The sequence below is a fragment of the Rousettus aegyptiacus genome, unplaced genomic scaffold (genome assembly GCF_014176215.1).
Source record: "Rousettus aegyptiacus isolate mRouAeg1 unplaced genomic scaffold, mRouAeg1.p scaffold_m13_p_3, whole genome shotgun sequence".
NCBI classification, from domain to species: Eukaryota; Metazoa; Chordata; class Mammalia; order Chiroptera; family Pteropodidae; genus Rousettus; species Rousettus aegyptiacus.
Genome location: NW_023416306.1, coordinates 50312751 through 50336106, shown reverse-complemented (window position 1 = coordinate 50336106; position 23356 = coordinate 50312751). Strand labels below are relative to the sequence as shown.

General features: G+C 35.3%; 1 protein-coding gene across 3 annotated transcripts in view; it reads right to left on the bottom strand.

The window, feature by feature from the left end:
* IL33 (interleukin 33) overlaps nucleotides 1–18676 on the bottom strand; it is a 33824-nt gene extending 15148 nt beyond the window's left edge. Inside the window, exons 1-2 of one of the 3 annotated variants that reach the window (XM_016138378.2) lie at nucleotides 18660–18676; nucleotides 17916–18015 (exon numbers count right to left, since the gene is read on the bottom strand). The gene's annotated coding sequence lies outside the window, so the exon portion shown is untranslated. Of the gene's footprint in view, nucleotides 1–1133; nucleotides 1386–16733; nucleotides 16768–17915; nucleotides 18016–18659 lie in introns of those variants that run through there. The other 2 variants (XM_016138379.2, XM_016138380.2) reach the window with 2 other exon arrangements.
* Between the last annotated feature and the right edge of the window lie 4680 nt (nucleotides 18677–23356).

Below are 23356 nucleotides of genomic sequence, written 5' to 3'. Positions count from 1 at the left end.
TCAAGAACACTTAGAAGCAGAGAACCTTAGACATCATTTTACTGAGCTCCTAACTTTAAAGCTGAGCAGGCAAAGACTGAAAGATTACGTGCCTTGCTCAGGATCACAAAAGTAGAACTGGGAACAGAATTTAGTCTCTTGACTTTCATCTGCATGCCAGAGCTTCCTCACCCCTATTTCCTCTCCTCTCCCATCTAAATGTAGGCAAAAAATAATCAGAACTGGGAATTAAACTTCACGTGCTCAGCCAGTTGTCCAACTATTTTTGAAATAATGAATTTTTTAATATGGTAGTTAATTTGTAATAACATGCAGAATAATACAGTTAGTTAACCTTACTGTAGTTAAATTTTAAATTGTACAGAAAACAATTCAAATAGTACCCTGCACACAGTAGGTGTTCAGGTAGTACTTTACTGATAACATGAAAATTGCATTGCTGGATTTTTTGTTTGTTTGTTTTCTCTTTTATTCAAAGAATCTTATGTTCTAGAAGAAAATTCTCCTTGATGGACTTTAAACAAACAAAGTTGCCTTTTCAAATAAATCTGGGAAATGTTCCAATCCACATTCTACCTCTTAGAAAGTGAAAACTCACGGTAGCATAGCAGAGGTGTTGACAGTCCTTCATTGAAGAATCGTGGGTACCTTCGTTTAACTATTATCAGTAATTATTTGATATCATAACCTCCCCTACCTCCTCTATATCAACACCCCTATGGACTAGTTTAAGAGAACACACTTGGAGGAACTCTGCTCTAAATCGACATTAGCTTGAAGGGTTAGGCAAAGTAGATAAGAAACTGAAACATTCACAATGGAGTCATTGATGCAGAGAAAGTCAGCTATTTTTTAAGAATCACATAAAGAGTCAAAAGCATAGTCAGGAAATATTTTCAAATCCTATTCTAGAAAGCAAAGCATTCACTTTAAACAACACACAAATCTTTTACGTTGAAAAATATGATTATTCCTTTCACCATTTTTTCAGACTTAAAATTTACTCTTTTCTCTTCTACTTTTAAATCAGAAATAGTTCAGAATATATGACAATATAAACATCATTGGTTCTATTGTGCTGCTTTTCCAATAACTTATGGTAAATATTCTTGCACACTGGTTATGATACTCACCTAAGTTGTAAATGTGAAAGGCTTGTCTTAGCTGATGAGGTTTCCCGTTGTTAACACTGGTAGTAGTTGGTGCAGTTATATTCTAACTCTCTCTATATATACACACACTTGGATTAAGCAACATTGAGTGACAGCATTTGATGAATGGAGCAATGCAAATAGAGCTAGCTGAATGGGTTGGAATGAGTAGGAGTATATCTTATTACCACAGCCAAATCCTAAACAGAGCTCTTTCATTATTTTAGCTGTAGCCTTTCAATGAGTTATATTCAGTTAATCATTAATTTTTATAAAACCTCTATGACATGGACTCTAGTTAGTGTTTATTGCTCAGTATAGAGCATACAAGGGCACAGATTATTTGATTGCCTTTTTCTTTTCTATGAAAAGTTAAAAACTTTTTAAGTAATTTTTCTGTTTATAAAAATGATGTATATGCACTTAGAAAATGTACAAATTACAGGAAAGCATATATATTTTAGGTTCTGACTTTTTTCCATGCAGAAATACTACGTATATCTATTTTTTCTAAAAATAGAATCATACTGCAAATGTTATTTTGTAAGCTGCTTTTTAAATTTTCCAATTAATATTATCATGAACACTTGCCATGTCAGAAACATCTTTTATAGGAAACATTATAAATAGCAGTCAATCATATCAATATCCATAACTAATCTTTTATTGATTAACACTTAGGCTGCTTCCAGTTTTTTCTTTCTTTCCTTTTTTCTAATATCACCAATGCTGCAACTGACAGCTATGTGTGATTGTGATTTTTGGTAAACCTTTGTAAATTCATTGATAGAATAAATTCCTAGCAGAGAAATTGCTCAATCAAAGGTACATGCATCTTCTATTTTAACAGATATTACCCAATCCACTTCTAATAGTTTGTATTCATTTATTGTTTTTTCAACAATCCTGGTTCATGCCTTTTTCTCCATTTCCTGAGCAACTGTGAGTGTCATCACCTTTAAAATGTTTGTTTTTCTAAAGAGTTGACAGCATCTCACTTGATTATTTAGCGAGATTGAGCATCTTTTAAAAAACATTCGTTGCCAATTTCTGTTATTGATTTATATGAATTCTTATTAAATTAAGACATGAAACCCTTGTCCGTGATATGTATTGAAAATTTTTCCTTAGTAACACGTATCTTAAGACTTTGCTAATGGCATTTTTTTTGCCATACATAATTTTTCGAGTATTATATGCTAAAAAGTAATCAGTCTTTTCTTGTAGAACTTCTAGGTTTTGCGTCCTGCTTCAAAAGAACTTCCCTCTTCCAAGATTATAAATAAATTTATTATGTCATATTCTAAAAGTTTTATTGTTACTATTTAATACCTAAATGTTTGATTTACTTTTACATTTAGTATAAAGAATAATTTAGAGACCCCCCTCTCCCCAAGTGCTTATCTCAACCATACATATAATCCAGTTTAGACAAAGTGAAGTTTTATATGTTATGTTGGGACTAGCATGCAAAGAGCTGTGAGTACAACAGTAAGAAGTTTGAATTTTTATCCTATAGCCAACAGGAATCTTTTGAACATTTTCTAAGCAAGCAAAATATCATCAAAAATGTTTTATAAATGTAATTTTATAAAAATTACATGTGTGAAGGACCATCTGAAGGAAGGGAAAAAGGAAGAGACAGGAAAGGTGGCCAGTTAGGAGGCCAATTAAAATAGCCTAAGCAAAAAGCAGTGAGGACAGAGTACTGTTAGTGAGACAGTAAGGAGGGGATGGAAGGTGATGAGTGCTGCAGGCATTTCGTATAGTCCTTTAATATTAGCATGAGAGAGAGCCCCAAAGATCCCAGTTCTGGCTCCACTAAGTCACATCGCCCCTAGCCACTGAGTCAGGATTAGAACACAAGGTTCACTCCCAGTTCAGGGTTGCGTCTGCCACAGAGCCTCCACAGCTTTTTTAATTTTTAATTTCTTATTTTTTTGGATGTGGGTGTATAATCTCTGGAAGGAGGAAGTGAGACTTTTTTTTTTTAAGTACCGTTATAAAAGGAAAACAAAGATAATGGTATTTTGATAGAGTAGTATGGAGAAAGGAAGATGCTACTTACTAGTTAGGTGGTCTTGGGCAAGTTATTTGATGACTCTAAAGTCTGTTTCCTCACAACCATAATTTTCCTCATAATAATTTGAACTCATTGGGTTTGTGAAAAATATATGAGAGGATATATTTTAAGCACTCATCGCAGTTGTTGGCACATAGTAGGAACATAATACATGTTTTTAAAAATTATTATTGTTATTGATGTTTTTTATTGTGATGTGGGACTCTTGGGGATGTTTTAATGCAGAGATAGAGGAACCAATGTAAACGAGAAAACTGATATAACAAAGTCCCAGAGGAGAAAGAGAAAAAAGAGAGGAAAGGACTTTAGTGGCAGGGTCAGCTTTCAAAAGGAAGAGGCATACTTCTTTCTGTAGGAAAGGAGGAAAAGTGAGAAAATGAGAGCGATATGGAATTTCAAGGTCTATGAACATGAACTTGAGGGTTTTGTAAATGGTCTGAATCTTCTTCATAGACTGTGAGAAAAGTTATAGAGATTAAGAGAAACATATGAGTTTAAATTTTTTGAGGATAAGTGGGAAAAGTCTGTAACAGTTTTTTGGAGACTGTATAAAAGAATTAACTAGGGAATGAAGAGCTAATTGTTCATGGATATTGAGTTTCACTTTTGTAAGCTGAAAGAAGTTTTAGGGCTGGACTATGGTGATGATTGCTCAACAATGTGAAAGTAATTCATGCGAATGCACTGTATACCTAAAATGGTTAAAATAGTAAATTTTGTGGTGTATATTTTACCACAATGTTGAGAATTATTTTAAAAAAGATTTTAAAGAATGGGAGTGGGAGAAGTAGAAAGACATTACAGGAGGTTGTTTGCATATAAGAAATTCCAATGTTCCCCATTCCAGAGGTTGAGATACTCTGATGATGTAATCAAAACAAGGCTTTTTGGATGAACTACTGGAGAAGAATACTAAAGAATCATCAGAGCGGGCACTTGAGTCATCAAGACGGATGACAGTGAAGCAACATGGAATGGAAAAGAACGTCAGGATCCCTGGTGGCCAGAATGAAAAGAAATTAAGATAAAAAGTTGGACCCAGGGCTGGTGTTAGCAAGAGCAATGGAAAATGAAAAATGTGTTACTTTTTCTGTTGTCCCTGGAAGATGGGCACACAAGGAAAAGGAGTGGGTTTTGATAATTGGGATGTCATGTGGGGAAAGCCACATTTTAGATAAGAAAAGGAAATAGAGTTTTTTTAAGAAAAAAGGAAGGAGTGGGTAAGAAGTGTCCATGTGTGTGTGGGGTGGGGGGTGGGGGGGGACATTCCAGAGGAAATGACATCTATTTAATTATTATTTTTTTAAATCTGAAAAAAAAATTTAATCTATCAAGAAATAGTATCTTAAATAGAAATTCATTAGTTGGTAATTTCTTTTTGAGCAACAACAACAAAAATGTATGGTACATATGTAGTCCTTTCCAAAGTTGAAATATGTGTAATTGCCTCTTTGGCTGGAGAAGACTTCCAGGAACTTATATTCGACAAGTGCCGAGTTATTTGCCATGTATTCCATATTGAACTATGTATGTCATCAGCATTAACCCATGGGACTCTGCCTGAAAATTTGCATTTTACTTTGTCATATTATCTATATTTGACCAACTGGAAAATCACTTATTGAATCATTTTATTCTCTTATATGTCAGACTGTGCTCTGTGATTAGCAATTCCCCTCTTTTAAAATACCAATACCCATAAGAATGTTAAGAATGTTGGTTTTGCTCACCTTATTGTGAATTTTACATTTAAAACAAATTTATTTAATCAGATTGATTGCCTGTGAGGAGGGTCTTGTTAAAATACAGAGTTACAAGAAATTTTTTATTAAAATTACATTTTCGTTATGGAAAATTTGAAAATATGAAAATTATAGAAAATTAGAAGTTCAAACTTTGATGTCCTAGTAAATAGTTAAGTGCTTTGAAAAGAACTGTGGCTAGTAATCATCGTAAGGAAATCCTATCTCCCTGAGATCCTGATCACAAATGATGCTGGATTTGTATCTCTTTGTACTACAGCACAGAGTGCTGCTTCATAATCACAACAATAATAAATCAAACACCTGTGCTGAGCTAGGTGCTGGGGATACAGTACTGAACAAAGCAAACTCTTTTTTGCCCTTCTAGAATTCATTCCCTTTGGGGAAGGTAAGATAATAGGTAAATAATTATACAAATAAATCATTATGAAATAAAGTCATAAATAAGAATTAGTCTGCTAAAGAAGATAAAAGAGCAGATGGATGTTAAGGTAGTACGGTTGCAGAAGGTGGCATTTAAGGTGTACCCAAAGGGTGTGAAGAATGTATGGAAGGGAGGAGGGAGAGGGTGGCTTCTAGGCAGGCAAAACCTCAGGGGCAAAGGTCCTGACAAAACTTGTAATGTTTAGAGAACTAAGTGGGCCAGTGTGTTTGGAGCAGAGTGGTCAATGAGGAGACTCTAATGTAATGAGAGTGGAGATGGAAGGGGACAGACATGGGGGCAGGGAGGGAGATGGGGAGCAGGAAGAGGCTGTGTCTTGGAGGGTTAGAGAAGGATCTCGAATCTTATTCAAAGTGCAAAGGCAAGCCAAAGAAGGGTTTTAAGTAATGTGGGACGTTTTTTAAAGAGTACTCTGGCCGCTATGTGAGGAATAAATAGAAGGCAGTAAAAGGGAAGAAATAAAACCAGCAAGGAGCCTGCATTAGTTCAAGCTCTTAATAATGGTGGTGGTGGTGATGATGATAATGGTGATAGCAGTTACAGTGTCTTGGGCCTCCTCTGTGGGCCAGATGCTTTATATACGTTATCTCTAACTGTCACTATGATTCTGGTATTTGAATATGATTGTCTCCCTTTATGAGGTCAGGAAATAGAAGCTGAGAGAGATTAAGTGTTTTGCAAAAGGCCACATAGCTAATAAGTAGCAAAGCCAGAATCTGAAATCAAGCCCATCTGGTTTTCTTTTATTCTGTGGAGGTCTTGGTAGAATGAGTTGAAATTAAATTCCTGCGCCTTAAATTCCATTCACTGCCTTTGTCAAGCTTGCATGTTCTTTCATGGGCAGAGGATCTGTGAGGGTATGGTGGGGTTGTAGAAACCCATTGTGTGGGTACTATCAAATTACTAGAAGAAGACAGTGCCCTCAAACTGGTCCTGGCTTGTAGAAGGGGAGGAAAATAGGGTATATGACTAAGCTTGGCAACACCATATGACTTCATTCTGGGAGATTTTGCAGGAAAGCAGAAAGAAGAGGGTGAGAAAGGAGGGTTCTCACACTACTCCTCTGCTCCCTTGGATGTAATGGTTTCACTTCTTTCTTGCAGAGGGAGATCAGAATAAGTGACACGGATGAAGGGGAGGTTGAAGTTTGGGGAACAATGAGATAGCACTCTCCTTACCCAAACTGAATCACTTCCTGTCCTCCCACTCTTCACCACTCTGCAAGTTCCTATAAATCACTTACCTGGACCCAAGAGAGAACATTTCTCTCTTCGCAAATTAATCTACAACTCAAGCCAAACCCCTTGTGAAAGGAGGAGAGGGATAATATGAGTTTTTAGGGAAAACTCCTTTTATAGCTTCAAGGCGAAAAATATTTAAACTTTGTAAACCACTTCTATGTTTTTCCGCAGTTTTCCTAGATACAGTCGTATCTAATCATTTTTATACACTGGTGCTAACTGCCCCTTCAATCTTTCTGGCCTCATGCAGCCTTTCCCTCTATACCTGTACATTTCAGACCCATTGGACTGGTGACTGTTCCTTAATTCGTCATACACTTTAACACCACCCTGCCTTTGCTCAAGCTGTTCCTCCCTTTGCCTGGGAAACTTCTGTTTATCCCTTAGAGCCCAATTCAAATACCTATGTCTCTCTAACTACCCATATTCCAGTAGAATTTAATGCTTCCTTTCTTAGCTTCTTATCATATCTAACTCTGTGTCTCTATTTCCTCTGCTGGACTGCTAGTTCCTTGGAAACAAAGGTTGTACTTTAGTAATCTTTGTTTCCCGAGCAAGTATCCATAGCAGGCACTCAGTAAATGTTTTTGTACTTTTGACCCTACAAACTATATAAGGCAGGCATCACCTACTGGACAGATGTAGAGACCCTGTCCAAATCCCAAAGATCTACAGAGTGATGGAGCTGAATTGTATAATTGGCACTACTTCATTTTGACCTACAAAAATAACAGTTTTATATGACTTAGTCTAATAAAACCCAGGTATTCTTGTTTTTGGGTCTGCTCTTTCTAAAGCATTAAAGAAAATGAATTTCTGTTTGGCCTTAGGCCCTATGGTTTCAGTGTGACTGAAAATTTTTAAATTATTTAGTTCAATGTGTTGTTGCATTCTCCTCCAGCACCCTTCCTCATGCTTCACATACTTTAGAGACCAAGCTGTGTTAGACCAAATCTTTAGTGATTTTTGAAGACTTGGAGGTAGAATGACCTCCCATTTCCAAGCTTAGATCCAGGATCTCTCCAGGTCTCAGTCTCCTTATCTCAAAAAATGAAGAGAGTGAAAGAAAGCCAGAGTCTTCCTATCCCTTCGGCTCTCTTTCCTGTGATCCTGTACAAGCTCCCAGTTTGGCTCCTTCCTTCCTCTCTCCTTGGGCTCACTTCTATACAAAGTGGCACAAGCCCCTTGCCCACCCAAAAGATGCCACCCGTGGAAAAATGCACAAGTTCTGCCTCAGCCCTGTGTCCTCCTCCTCTCCTTTCACTAACCTGACAGCAGGTAGGATGAGGCAAGCAGACAAGGGAATTAACCTGGAGTCATGTTTTATGTGGAGATAGATCTGAAATCCGAGTAAGCCATGGACATGGCTACATTTTGTCTTAGGAAAAATTACAATAAAAAGAAAAGTCTATAAAATTTTTTGTGTGTGGATTCAGAAAGTTCTAAATGCTAAAAGAAATCAGCACATGGGAAAGAAATAACATGGAACATGTTTTAGTTTAACTCTGAGGTTTAAAGTTGAAATCATTTTTTCTTTTTCTTTTAAAATTCTTTTTAAGTAAAATTGGACATTTACAAGTAATGAATTTTGTAAAAAAATAAGAGTATGAATATTAAATATTCAATAGGCGTATGCAGAGTTAAAAGTTCTCCTGTGTTTTTTAAAATTAATGTTTATATAGTGTTGACTATATACCAAGTACTGTATTATGTGATTTATATACTTAATTCATTCAATCATCATAGCAACTTTGTCAAGGTGTACTCTTATTTTCCCTATTTTGCAGATGAGAAAACTGAGACACAGCAAGACTGAGTAACTTGCCCAAGGTCCTATTACTCAAACCTCAAGCAAACATTTTCAAAATTCATGAGGTGCTCCAGGAAAGGACTGAAGGAATTCAAACTTGTTGGATTTCAGATCCTCCTTCCTATCCCACACCCAGAGCAGAAACCCCTTATCCATACTGAGCTTCTGCTTAAAAGTTTTCTAGGTCAGAAAGATTTTGCTACTAAGAAAACAAAATTAAAAGTTTGAAAATATGAGTCCATGACCCCATAAGGGAGACAGAAGCCCAATTTATATACCATCAGTAGTGGTCTAGTTAGCTAGCAAATAGATTTAGCAGCATTATAAAGAAAAGCTATTACACTTTACAGTTGGAAGAGGGAATTTTCAAAAATTTTAAAGGCGTGGAATCCTTTTCTGAATAAGAAATATTACATAAAACTCTGAGAGATTAAAATATAGAAAATTGTTAATTTATTAATATAAATATGGTTTATATGTTTAAATTTATAACATTGCTCATTACAAAGTTAATTAATCAGAGACTCGTATTTTCAGCATAACCATTAGTTACCATGACTAACCCTCCTGACAAAAACTAAAGTGCCGAAAGAAATATTTTTAAAAAATCTTTCCAAACTTATTGTTGAGCTGGTATGAAAGTAATAAAGGTATAATGTTCAAAACACTGGGAGTCAAGCAATTTTGGCTTTTTCCTAAAGTTTTATGTAAATGAAGAGACAGGACAGACAAACTATATGAAGTGCAGGGGCCAGGAGATAAAACCCAGGATATGCCTACGGTGAGAATTCTAATAGGAAATTGCTGCATAAACCTGCATACCCAAAGGGAAATATTCACAGTATTAGGATGATTGAGATAAATAAACCCCATCTGCAGAAGGGGCCAGCTAGGAAGCTTATTTGTCTCAACTCTGGCACTAGATGAAAAAAACATTTCTTTGAGACATTATTTCTTCAGGAAAAGTTGTCCCTCATGTTGGTTTGCAGTCTGAAATTATACTACCTGTGTGCTTTTAAAAGCCTGAAACAGAGAATTTAACATAAAATGGTTTTAAGTTGGTAGTGTTCCAAGACAAATGGGAAGGGCAAACACAAATCTTATCTCAACAAACTCAGCTGTAGCCGAAGCCACAAAGTATTCACACGGAAAAATTTCCAGAGCAAATGAATCGTTTTCAGTCAAGATTTATAAAGCAATAGGAATAGCAAGCACCACGATGAGAGCCTATAGAAGGAACAGACATTAGGAAACAACCTGCAAAGGCTTCTTATATTAGAACGATCAGAAATGGCATATAAATTAACTGACTTTAATATGAGTAGAGTTCTAAAAAAGAGTAAAACATGAGAAAAGAATAGATTTGAAAAAGATCCAAATAGACTATCTAGAAATGAAAAATATCTAATCGAAATTAAAGATCTGTGGGTTGATTAAACAGCAGATTAGAAACAGATTAAGAGAGCTGGTGAACTAGAAAATATATCTGAAGACATTATTTGGAATATTATCCAGAGAGAGATATAAGTGGAAAATATGTTAAAAGGAGTAAGAGACTTGGAGAACAGAATAAAATGGCCTAATGATTATCTATTTGGAATTTTAGAAGGAGATGATAGAATAGGAAAGGAATGATATTTAAAGATATAAAGGCTGATAACTTTCTAGAATTATTGAAAGACTCCAATCCTCAGATCCAAAAATCCCAATGAATCCCAAGCAGGTTAAAAAAAGAAGAAGAAAAAAATCACAACTTGATATGTTAATTATGAAATTGCAAAAAATTTTTTAAAAGAGAAGATTGTAATGTCGGTCACTGAGGACAATAAAACTATTTAAATGAGCAAAAGGACATTTTGATTAGGCGTATGGATGGATGCTTTAGAGCTCCAGAACCTGTGAAATTAATGTCAGATATTTGCTGAACCACCTCTGTAGTCCACTGAGTACCATTAACAACTGCAGAGTTGGGAGTTGGCCTAGAACTCCCTATTACACAGATGAGGGAAGTGATATTCAGAACAGATCTTACTCAAAGTCACACAGCTAGTGAGTGGGTAACAGAACTCAGGTCTCCCAACTCACAGAGTGGTACCTGCAACTGCGTTTTCCTCTGTATCTTGCTGCTGTTTCTTTAAAATATTAACAACAGCAAAGAGAAACAAAGTGTGAAGAAAGCACAGAGAAAAGTTCCAGTTTATCAGGGAACTTTTTGGTGTTGTCCTTATGTCTCATGTATGAAATTTAATAACTAGTTGAATATATTCTTATACAGTGCAATGTCCCATCTCCAGAAACCAATGAAACTACTCATTTGTTTTGGATGGGGGTAAGAGGATGCAGTCCTTGATTTGTTTCATTTTAGCTTGTAAGACGTCAGGAGGGTAGAAAAAGGTTTTAGAAGATATGATTAAAACTGAGTCACAGCAAATAATTCTGGCACAACATTCTGTAGAAGGTGTCAGGAGGAAGGAGTGGGTGCAAAATCCAGCCTGGACAAAAGCTTTGCTGAGAAATAAATAAGGAAAAAGCAGATGCTATGCCGCAGCATGTGTATATATCTGAGTCATAGGTCATAAATCATTACTCAAACTAGAGATAAAATCTAATGTTTTAATTAAGTTCACTGCTTTAGACTTGACTCATTCTGCTTTCTAAAAACTTAATACCTAGTCCACAAAAGAAGACAGCTTGCAAGGGCAGGAAATACTGGTGTATCAAAATGTACCATCTCTGTTTATTCATGAAAAGAGAGTAATTGCCTCTGTATATACGTATGTACATATGTATATATGTATAGAAGAATTATTTTTGGATCTTGCCTATTCTCTGCAAATATATGCCACCAAGTGTGAGGGCATCTGGAACTGGCAACAGTACAATCAAAACAGATCACTTAACTGAAGATGAAAACTTGTCCATTAATGTCAGCTTTGACTCTGGGAATAGTGCCTGTATTCCAACGCATAAAGTGGTTTAGTATTTGCACAATTCCAAATCCTAACAAGGATACAGTTCTGTGGGTGTTATTCTAAATTCTATCATGTGACTTTCCATTTAGTTTTTAAGAGAAGCATAAAGTTTTTGGACAGGTAAAACTTTAGATTTAAATTGGCTCATTTGGCTAGGAAGCAGGTTGATTTGGGTAAGGTATATTTTTCAATTACATAAAACACGAATAAGAAAAAATTTATTCCAGATTCCACACATGTATATTTAAGGCCAGTGAAAGTACACCTAATTTCCATTCCCAGTGCATAGAGGTGCCACTATATACTTCTGTAATTGACCCTGGGAACTAGAAAGCTTCATCTGAAGGCAGCTTTGGAAAACTAAAGAATAAGAGGAGATTCTACAAGGATATAGTGGATGTTTATGGAATGGGGAAAGAAGGACTCCGGTCTCTAAAATCTAAGACCTAGAGAAGGGAGCCCAAAGCCCTAGTTGAGGTAGCAAAACTTTACAATACAATAGTAAAAGATAAAAGTGTGCCGCCCCCACTTTTAAAAATATTTTTTTAAAAAAAGTTTTCTCCTTAAGAATGGAAGTCAACTACTAGTTAGTAAAGTGCTTGCTTTCAAAAATGCACTTTGCTTTCCTTGAACTTTCTATTTTAAGTCTCCTAACACCCAATTAGAAGATAAGAATTGTCCTTATGCTAAAAAAAAAAAAAAAAACAACAACAGTCAACCAATCAGCCTTTAGTACTTTTATGGTCACATGTAGAACTTCTATATGATAAGGTTTATCAAATACTTGTGATAAATTACACAAAACAGATACTTTGTTAAATTATATGTTATTTGAACAAAACTTTAATTAAGAAAATTAATGAGGGTGGATTATTATTAGCTTGTAATAATTTAACAATAACTTGACTAAATTTTCTTAATGTATATTGCATTCTAAGGCTATAAAAACTTAATTTGTGACCATGAGATTAAGAGAAAAATCCTTCTTTTCCTACTATAGTATAACATTTTTAAAAAGTGATTTCTATTTTTTTTCTGAAATGTAAATACAGTATCATGGTTTGTTTTCTTCCCTAATTAATGTTGCCTCACACCTGGGACACAACAGAGGAGTGCCTCAGCTCCAAAATTACAATTCTAAGGGAATTTTTTTTTTCCTAAAGTGTTTGCTAGCTAACTCAAGTCTGGGGAAAAATACTAGTTGTCCCAGACTAACATAACATATTTTTAGGAAAGGTAAAGAAAATGTATGCATTAAAGTTAAAGGAGAACCACAGTGTCTACCCAGCAGAATGGCCAAAATGACAAAGACAGAAAATCCCTACTATTTGCAAGGATTTAGGACAACTGGAATTTTTATACATGACAGATGAGAGCATAAATTGCTACAACCACTTTGAAAATGGTCAGAGAGGAAGTGGACGCATGTTCCATGTGACTGGTTCCTTCCTCATTTACCTATGCACATGCCATACCAGCTATTAAACGTTTTGAATATTACTACTGGATAGATCATGAGATTTTTTTTCACAACCAAAAATGTGATCACCATCCAGTAATTCACTGCATTATGTATTAGATGATATTAAATTTGGTTATTAGAAGACTTTTAAAATTAAGAGTATAGAAGCCTGCCATTGATGTGGATGCTTAATTCCCATAAAAGTTTAAACTAAACTGCTTTATTAATGATAAAAAAAAAAATACAGCTCAGAGGTCTGGAAACTTGTTCACCACAGTATGAGAAGCCTTTGTCTCCCACCTTGCCTGCTTCCTGGGCTGCTTCAGTTGTTTCTCCAAATTGCTGACTTCATCCTTTACATGGGCTCTTCATTCTAAGTAGTAGGCTCAGCCCTGGTTACCTGGTAGCTGGGTTTGAGGTAAAAACTATGAAAGTGGAAAAACTGTACTAAACACAGTCTTCTGAGTCTTATTCTTCTCCAAGATAAAACTTAACCATTTTCCTCCTCTGGACAGATACTATCTCTTCCTGAGTTTATCCAATGATACAGAGCAAAAGAATGTAAACGATGTCTCCTTGCCAAGAAGAGGTCTTGCAAAGAATACATACAAAAGTTATTTGGACCTAACAATGAACCACAAACCTAGAGGTTATACTAGTCACTGCAAGGTTCAGCCTAGATAATAGGGGAACCAATGAATCTAAACCCAGATATTCTTTTAGGAGCATCTGCCACACATAACCAGAAAAAAAAAATTGGCTGCTGCTAAGGAATGGACTTCTATCTAATTTTTATACTTTTATGAATTAAAAGGTACAAGGATTTATAAACAATAATTTTCCACACTGGCAATCACAATGCAAATAAATTAATGCTTCTAAATGCTACTCTAATGGACTTCATAGTACTGAGGAGAAATCCTTTCACTTGACATAATATAAGGTACTAATAATTGGACAGCCAGATGTAAGCATTACATGTCATGTCCTAGGCATAGGACCCTCCAAAATTTGTTTGAGCTAATAACATCCAATTTATTCTATTAAACAACCATCAGGTAGTGACAATTACAATATGGTTTCACAAACCATATGGCTCTTGAATAAGTCAGTGAAGAAACAATATGCATCCTCTTTGATAAAGTAATGCTACATATATATTCAGGTAATATGAATTTTATGCAAGTTATAGTAAATTTTTTAAAAAGAGAAGCTGACAATAGCCACCAAATTACATTAGAGTGAATGTTGGTGCCTATATCTATGGCAGAACTTTTTTCTTTTTAATATTTCTTATTAGAAAGAAATATTACTCAAGGGAACTTAATACTAATACTAATTTACCAATATGAAGCAATCATGCCAACTACTGATAAAATATTGTTTAAACAAGATTGCCAAGGAATGTGGACAAGTAATACATAATATATGTGTAAAAAAATGATGGAAAAAAAAAACCTCGGGAGGAAAAACTTTGGAACTAATAAATTCAGGTTAGAGGAAAATTCATGTTTGGGTGTAATAAGCAGCCAAAAGAAATAACATGGGGTGTGGAAGAAAAAAAGACGATGTAATAAATCTAACCTAAAGTAACCTCACAGGGTAATCTGATTATAAATTCCTAACTGGGCAGGTTATAGTGGATAGTTTTGTCCCAGTCATATAAATTCTTTAGAGAAAGGTTTCTAAGACAGCCCCATCCATTGTTCTCACGCATCTAGGTTAACATACCTTTGAAACGCCAGAAGTAATACCTCTTGACAGGTATGACTACCTTCAAGAAAGCATGTAATCTTATTAACTGTCCTGTAACCCAACCCCTGCCTGCTTTGTCCCACCTTCATGTAATCTTTTCTATATTCTCTTCTTAACTCCAAAGGTATAAAGGAAACCACAAAACTGTCATTCTCTGGAGCATTTGATAGCTTGTTTCCTGGCATTGTTACCAGTTTAGCTCAAATAAACTCATAAACATTCTCCACAGGTTTGAGTACTCTTATGTGGACATGGGAAAAGGCACATAATCTCTTTATAAAGAGAATAGAAACTGCTTAAATAGCATTTCTTAAATAATTGCCATTGATAGAGCTAGTGGGCTAAGAAGTTAGTGTGCTTGAAATTCGAACATGGCGGTTGTGGAAAACTATGAAATTCTGTCAAATTCTTTAAGAAAATATTGGATCTTGCTAAGAAACTCAAGAGAAGTAATGAGCAAAACATTCTTACAATTGCAAATGTCTCAGACACACTAGTATTGCTAGGGAAAATTGTGACAATCATCCAATTTATGAGGTATTCAAAGTGAAGGAAAGTTGGATGTGGACTAGTGTGCTCATTAAAAGTGAAGCAGGCAGCCAAGTTTGTGGGTGGACTCCTTTTGGTTCTGGCAATACTGATAGAAATGGCAAATGAAAGTAAACTAAGAAAATAGTGGCTGGCCGGTACCTTTTCCCTCAGCTGGTAATGAATGTAGCCCTAAAGAAAATAGGTATCAGGCTTTAATGTTACTTCATTAATATTTTTATTTTTGAAAATGATGGGAACTTTGAATAAAAAATGGCTTCACAAAAAAGATTAGAGATGCACTAAATAAAGTTGTTTGGAATTTGTTTTCTTTCATGGTTCTTTTTTTTTTTTCTTCATAGGAATTGACTCAGGGTTTTAATCTCTGTCTGAAATTCACTGAATATGCCATCTTGGGTTAGTACAATCTTTCCAAATCTCACCTGCTTAATTTTATAAGTGGAGAAAACAATGTTTACCTCGCAGAAGTGCTGTAAGAATTACATGAGATAATAAGTGAAACATATCTCACATTTAATACATGTTCAGACATTAATAACAGTTACCTTTAATGAGTGCTTCTGTCTTGCTTTACCATCACAACACCTCACGTGTGTAAGGTGGTTTGTTGTTGTTGTTGTCTGTTTGTTTGCTTTACATTTTGTACCAGAGAGAAAAAAGTCAGGCTCAGGAAAATCAAGTAAGATCCAAAATCACCCAACTAGTCACTGATAGATGATGGATTTGAGGTCTGTCGGACTCTAAACATCTGTGTTTGACTGTTATGCTATATTGTACTCTTTACTTAAAGCAAAAACAAAAATAAAACCATCACAGTTATGGCATGATCTACCAATAATTATAAGGCCAGTATGTGAGCCTGTGCTATGAGTCTGCTACAGGGAGAAGTATCCCAAATTCTTTACTCCCCATTACCACCCCCCACCCCACAATGAACTTTGCCTGTGCTCTAAGGCTGTGTCCTTTTAAAAGTTCCTTTTGCATGCCGATGTCAGCACCAGAGAACTCAGAAGGAAACCTAAAGGGGTTTGTGGGTTCTACCACGATTTCCTGATGTCCTTGAACCAAGCATCCTTTTGGTTTTTGATAGAATTAAGGTTTCTTTCTGCTGTTCAAGGACATTATTTTTGGTCTTAATATTTCTAAATGTTCCTGCTGTAAAATAATGTGAAGAAGAATTCTGACGCTCAGTTCCTACTGTTTTTGCCAACGTTTCAACTTGTTGAATGAAAGATACATTGATTTTGACACAGTCACACTCAAATCTCCAAAAAAGATATCATATTATCAGATAAACTGGCATAAAAATTCTCCAAATGTATATTTTTTCTTCCCCAATGCTGCTTGCCAACTCCCCCATTCCTTCCCACCCTGCCTTTCCCCGCTCCACGCCAACCACCCCACCCCTGAAGTATTTCCCTGCAATTAGTTACAAACTGTTTCTTTAACCCTCTACAGACCCTGGCCAGGAGTGGCAGCTCCCATCTCTCAATCTCTTTCCTTACCTTTAGCCCTTTTTCAATTCCTAAGTGAAAGTTCCCCCTCAGAATTCTTTCCTCTGTATAAATAGGAAGGAGAAAGAGGAACATTTTAGCTGTAGATATTGTGAGTTAAACAGTGTTGGGAAATGTCAATGAGTATCTGAGAAAATGAATTTTTCAGGCACCAGCCAAGGATTAGTAGGAAATCCAAGACTCTTTCAAAGAAGAATGCAGAAATTGTGAAATTTGAATTACAGAAAGCGAAGCCCGTGCAGAGTTCTTAACTGTTTAAAAGACACTACCCAGCTATATTATTCAGCACAAGCACCCCAAACTCTGAGAAATAGAGAATTCTGAATTTTTCCGAACACAGAGCTGTGCCTTTTCAGGGATAAAATTAAAAGAGAAACATCAAGGATTTGAAAGACACATGTGAGAAGCAATAGGGAAAATGTTGGGAACAGCATAGGACCACGGTGGCAAACGGGGCTGACGCGAGCTAAAGAAGCACAGTGATGAGGAGGGGGAGTCAAGAAGATCTAGTTCTAGTCCCAGACACTTTGTTCTCAAGTCTCCAAAAACTTTCTAGAATCATTTTGTGTGCAGCCACAATACTTTTGGATTTTGCACCATTTTCTTTATTAAAATGGTCTGTAGGCGTATATTCATGCATGGAAATACAAGACAGAGAAAAGGGCGAGGAGCAAAAAATTGCCACAAGGAAGACAGCAAGAAATAAACAGAATGAGACAAACTTTAAAGGAAAATCTAAATGAAGAAGAGCAGCAAAACTAATGAGCTTTTGAACTTACCCATTTAGGATGTTGGTTCCTTATTTTTTTTCACAAAAGGTTTATTTTTGAGCAGATGATTTTGAGGAGATGGCAGCTAAACAATTTTTAGTCTGTCTTGGATAAGCATTAGGAGTATGAAGTAGAATTATCAACTTCCTTCAAGAAGTTGTAATAGTCTAGAAAGACTATTACAATCTATTTTAGCAATTAATAATTTTCTAAATCCCTCAAAGTAAATTAAAATAGAATTATAAGTTAGTAGCATTTATCATATCAACTTATACTGTTATTGGCAACAATAGCAAATCAGCCTAATTCTTTATTTTATACAAATAAAAATACATCATGGTTCCCAAGATCTAACTCTGCAAAATCTGACAAAAATCTATCAGAACAGTGGTTTCATTCTTACCTTGTTATCTTGATTTGACTTCTCCCCTGTAAAGCTGCAGCTCTGTATTTAGAGATCTTGCAGACTCCTTTTATTACCCAGAGTTTGGCAGAGAACCAAACTACCGTGGAAGGAAGATATAAATGGGTGAAAATTTAGTTTTTTAATTGCATGTGAAGAGCCAGTAGAGTTACAATCCTTCTGTCAACATCTAAGATCCTTTGCTTCCTGCCTCTCCCTATCTCCATCTTAAAATTAACCCAGCAATTCTGGATTTTATGTTCTTTCTTTTTTTAAAACAACAACAACAACAACAACAACAACAAACCTTCTGATTTACATCAGAATCACTTCACATGCACTGCCGCCCCATTTCCAATTCACAATCTTTCCTCTGCCCCCACACATTTCAACTTGGCTCTCTTCGGAGTTGAACTTCACCTCCAGCACTGTTTATTTTGAAACTCCTGCCATTTATATTTTCACTTTTTGGCCAATTGATTCTTCATTTACAGCCTTCACTAAGAGGTCAGTCTATTCTTCTAAACTCCTTTATACATTAGATCAACCCCTACTGTATATCAGTAACATGCAGCATATGTGCAAATAAAAGCTCTTAGATACTCCATACATCTCAGCATAACTGACCTGCTTCTCTGCTCCCCATTCTCCATCTATCCTTCCATTCGTCCCCAAAATTTCACAGAAGATATTACTTTTTGTTGAAAAAACGAATCCCAAACTATAGATTCCAGGTCTTCTTACCTCATGAGAAATTTTGCTCCTGCATCCCCTCTCTCCCTCTCTTTTGGCATTTATAATATAACCACAGCACGAAACAAAGGGATGAAGAGATGCTTTTTAAAAACTCGGGCTGCTTCTACAACCTAAGATTATACATTAGAAGAAAGGGTACTGTTGTCCTGAGAGATGCTGTGATGGGGCTGCTTGTTATATACATGCAGGCCTAGCAAGCCCTCACAACCACCCAACCCACAACTTTAAAAGGGTGAACTTGAAACAAAGGGCAGAATAAAAAGTTCTGTAAAATTAAATAAAAGGAATCTTTTCGTATTATTCTTGGCATACTGAGGAATAGAGCTTTAGGGTTCTGGAATCCAGAGGAAAGTGAAGGTGAGATGGCAACAGGCAGCTGGCCAGGGCTTGAGAAATTTATGATTGTGGTAGAGTCCTCTTTGGAAAAAACAACCGAGGAATCTGGGGCACACTGAAATCTGTAATCCAGTTTAAAGCTGTTTCCTGTTCTGTGTGTTAATGTCTTTTGTCATCCCTAAACCTGAGCAATTATCTACTATAAGCCATAGTATTGTGTTTGTGAGGAATAAAGAAAGAAGGGTGTGTTCACTCTTGGGGTAAAGCAGTGAAGATAGTAGACAAGCAGGCAGAAAGCCAAGATGACAGTGCTGATAGGGAATTGAACTGTGTGCAGTAAGTGGGAAGGAGAGTTGACAAGTAGAAGAAACCAAGGGAATGTTGGCGTGCTTTACTCTGGGAATTCTTACAAATATTGAGATTGCAAGGGATAAATAGAGTGACTTCATCATGTACGCTGAACTCTTCATTATTATAAAATGTCCCTCTTTATTTAGGAAGCGTCTGTTATAAGCAATATATGGTGGTGGTTGTTTTTTAAACCGGTTTGGCTACCATTGTCTTTGAATTGGAGTAATCTATTTACCTTTATTGTAATTACTGATATATTTGGATTTATTTTTACTATCTTATTTTTTTTTTCTTTTGTCCCCTTTGCCCACCAGTTTATGTCTCATTTTCTTGCTTTTCTTTTGGATTGGTCAATTTTTAAAACTATAAAATTTCCCCCTAGCAGCCATGCACCATAACTCCTGTTTCCTTAGTAGAGTAAAACTAGAAAACAAAAAACAAAACAAAAAAACAAATGAAAAAAACTACACGAACTTCAATCCTGCTTTTAAGAGACTTCCTGATTTTATTTAACTTTATTTTATTTATTATTTATTTTTTTAATTGCCTCTCCGCACGCAGTTGCATAATTTGGCAAATGTTTCAAAAAGGAAACTCTTTGTTTGTCAGGCTCAGCATTTTCTTTCCACTGAATTCTTGGCCCTTTTAGCTTCCAGTTTTGTCTATCGAGCCCTGGAAGGCAACCAGAGGCTTTGCTTATTTCTCTGTCTCCTAACAGCGGCCTTCTTCCCAGACAAAATTTAAATTCCCTGCCTCCTGCTGCACATGCAGTATTGACACACACCTTCAGGGGAAAAGCAGCTGTGACTGTCAGCTCATCTCCCTTTGGAATCTTGATTTCTCATTCTCAATGCTTTAGCAGCTTTCTCCAACTTTCTCTATATTTTTTTCTTTTTGCTTTTGTACTTTATATACCTTTTCTGCTTATTTTCAAGTGACAACTTTGGACTGCCACAAACTACTCCATTTTATCATTTTGCTCCATTTCAGCTAGAGGCGAAAGTCCCAATCTTTTTTAGTTAAATATAAATGAAAGCATGGCTCCAGAAGCCAGGTGTGCTACAAATCATTTGGACCTTTTTCAAGTGACCATAGAATTTATTATCTAAATCATAAAACTTTTGAGACTGAAGATTGTTATTAATAATTAGGCCATAGTAATAGGTGAACACTGAGATATGGTCATGCCAGGCTTTATGACTTTTATATAGTTCTTCCTGCTCCTCTGTTCCTTCTCAAATTCCAAATCTGCCCTACCAACTGCCTCCTTTCAGGGTAGATGCAAAGTATACAGGTGACTGAGATTTTGCTGGCTTACAAACACATATTAGATCTGGTGATATTACTTTGTTCCTAAAAAAAAAAAGAAAGAAATCTAAAACTGAGGGTTTGCTACCAATAGACTAAACATAAAATTGTAAAGGGTATACTTCAAACAGAGATTCAAGTGGAATTGAAGAGCAAAGAGTATGATAAACATGAAGGTAATTCTAACAAATATTAACTATAAATAATTATAACAACATCTTCCAATACAAAAAAAAAAAAAATAGGCAAGAACTAAATACATGACAAAAATAGCCCATAAGTCTGGAAAAGTGATAATAGGAATGAGAGTTCCAAAAGACCACGCATTAGTCAAGAAGGGGATAAAATTATTCTTGAATTTAAGCTCTGATGCATTAAGTATACATTATATTTTCCAGAAGGATTTTCAAAATAATAAATATTGAGCACATAACTAATTTCCAAAATATAAGAGGAGAAAAATAGAATGAGAAAAAAATAACTCTATACAGTAGAAATCAAGAAAAGAGAGAAAATAGAACATAGGAAAGGCAAGAAAAAATATAATAAATTTAATCTAAATATATCACTAATTTAATTACATGAATTAAATGCTTCTATCCAAGAACTAATATTATTAGACTTGAAAAAAAAAGATCTATCTATATGCTGTTTTTAGGAGACATATACAAAATCTGTAAATTAAAATTAAAAGATAGAAAAATATATGCTGGAAAATCCTAATCAATAGAAAGCTGATATTGCTTCATTCCTGTTATGCTTTAAAATAAAAAGTATACTTAAAGATAAAGAATATTATTGAATAATGACAAAATGTTCAATTCACTGGGGAGAAATATATCTAAATTAACGAACATCTATTAACACAGTCCAAAGTATATAAAACAAAGATGAATAGAATTACAGGGGGAAACACACATATCTGTTATTCCAGTGAGAAATTGAATACATATATCTTACCAATTAATTGTTAAGCAAACAAACAAACAAACAAAGAAAAAGTAAGAATATAGAAATTTGGGATGGTAGAATCAATAAATTGGATCATATGTATATATAAATGGTATTTCATCTAAGAGTGGAGATTACATACTATTTTTAAGCACATGTAGAACATTTACAAAATTAAACATATTCTCGTTCATTAAGTTGCAGAACTTTCAATTGATATCACTGAATATACCAGAGCAGGGATTCCAAGATTCCATCCCTCCACTACAGCAACTAATAAGCTGGCAAAAACTGTTAGAATCAAATTTCATGTAACATTGCAATCTCGTATAAACACAACCACCATTGAAAGGTTAATGAAGAAAGAAGCTGATGCATTGCAGTAAGAGAGTACTGTGGTATTTTAAATTGCTCACATGCCATCCCTCATCTCCCAGATCAATGGCAGCCATGAAGATGGCAACCTGCACACCTGATTCAAGTGCTAGTGCCAGAGGGAGCAATATGGATCTTATTCTCAAAAATCTGTGGTCTCATGTTTTGGCCCTAAAGAATAGTTGAAGGGCTTTTCTTTGTTTTATCTGATTTAAAGCGTTCCCAGGGCTAGAGTGGCTTCCCAGGCAGGGTTTTCTAAAAGTGCTTAAAGGCAAAAGTATTGGCTACCGCAGAATGGAGCAAGAGATAAAATAATCAGAATAAACAATAGACAAATAAAAACAAAAAAATGTCTGGGAAGGAAGAAGTTGAAAGGAAATACATGGGAAAGTACTGGCTTTTAAAACTTGTCATGTGTACTTGGGAATGAAGAAGCTAAAGCTCATACCCAAGTCTGGACATCCATTAGGAACACATCTGAGAAGCCCTTATACTTTTACCTCTAGCTGACCTTCCAGCTCCATGCTGGCACAAAGTGAAGGCTACAGTATAATTATTAATGGCCTGGCTAAGCATTGAAGGCATGCCCAACACAGAGATAATCTATAAAAAATGGGAGAGTAATTTTATTCTTCTAATTTTGACTGTAGTTATTTAATGAAATCACTATCATAGCACTAGCTAACCACTAAGTTAAAGGAACATATGTTTCGGTGGCCACACACAACAAAGTATACTGACTAGAAAAATACTTTAGAAAAATTACTAAAGAGAGAACAACAATACACAATAAGCAGAAGCAATAAACTCTAAGAATGTTGAGAATTAAATTTCCATAGTTTCCACATTATAATATTCAAAATGTTTATATGTTTTCAACACAAAATTGTGAAGCAAGCAAAGAAATAATAAAGTATGACCCATTCATAGGATAAAAAGAAATGATCGGAAGCCATCCTTGAGGAAAACCAGACATAGGACTTACTAGATGAAGACTTTAAATCAGATGCCTTAAATATTTTCAGTTATAGGAAACCAGAATAATGATGTCTCACCAAATAGAGAATATCAATAAAAAGAATGAAATTATAAAAAGTAGAAATTCTGGAGTTAAAAAGTAAAATAACTGGAATGAAAAGTTCACTAGAGGAGTCCAATAGCAAATTTGAGCAGTGAGAAGAATCAGTGATGGGTCAATTGTGATTGTCCAGTCTGAGAAGCAGAAAGACAAAAGAATGAAGAACAATGGTGAGAGACTAAGAGACCTGTGAGACACAGATATATGATATGAGTCCCAGAGAGAAAGAGACAGAATATTTTTAAAAATAATGGTTAAAAACATCATAAGTTTGATGAAAGATAAG